This window comes from Peromyscus leucopus, chromosome 17, assembly GCF_004664715.2.
Source record: "Peromyscus leucopus breed LL Stock chromosome 17, UCI_PerLeu_2.1, whole genome shotgun sequence".
NCBI classification, from domain to species: Eukaryota; Metazoa; Chordata; class Mammalia; order Rodentia; family Cricetidae; genus Peromyscus; species Peromyscus leucopus.
Window position 1 is genome coordinate 51,350,404 of NC_051077.1, and position 880 is coordinate 51,351,283.

An 880-nucleotide genomic window follows, 5' to 3' on the forward strand; every position below is an offset into this window, starting at 1 on the left:
GTTTCCTGAAATGACTCTGTCTTCTCATCAGAAGAGGAACTTCAGCAAGCAAGTGGGTTACTTGAGTCCTCACGGTTGTGACCTTCATAATGAGTGTGGCCTGTGTTGGTGTGTAAGAAATGTGAGTGTACTTTATATTCCTCAGGACTTGAATTCAGAAGGCATCTGTGTGTACAGCTGTAAAATCTTGTCCGTGGCAGCACTCAGGCTGCATTTATTAGCAAACCTTTATCAAGACAGACTGACTTGGGGCTGGAGGGATTGTTCAGCAGTTAAGAGCACTGACTGTTCTTTCAGAGGTCCTGAGTTCAATTCCCAGCAACCACATGGTGGCTCACAACCATCTGTAGTGGATCTGATACCCTCTTCTAGTGTGTATGAAGACAGAACACTCATTTACATAAACTACATGAATAGATAAATCTTTTTTTAAAAAGACAGATTGACTATTCTGTAGCAGTTAGGGCAGGCTGGCTAAGCACTCTTGCTAATTTGTTACTTTATTTTAGTGAAAACATTTTCTAAGGGAGCCTTCTGTTAAAAGACAAATTTAAATGACAGGTATCTTCAAACAGCTGATTGCTGTTCAGTGGAGATTTCATGTGAGTGAAGGACCATTTGTAAATTAATGCCATCAATACCTCACCAAGGTGCTGCTTTCCTGTGCAAGTGGATAGTATGAAGTGTCGGGTCCACAGAGCAGTCTGCTTTTGAAGTCTTAGGTGGCTGGATTGAGGGAAGGTGGGCTCAGTTTAGTAAAATAGTGTTTTCAATAAGAAGACTCCAAAAACAGTCTAGTAGATAGGTCTGGTAGATCAAGCCTGAGGTCCTGACAGGCAGGAGAATCAGGTATCCAAGGTCATCCTCAAATACATGAGTT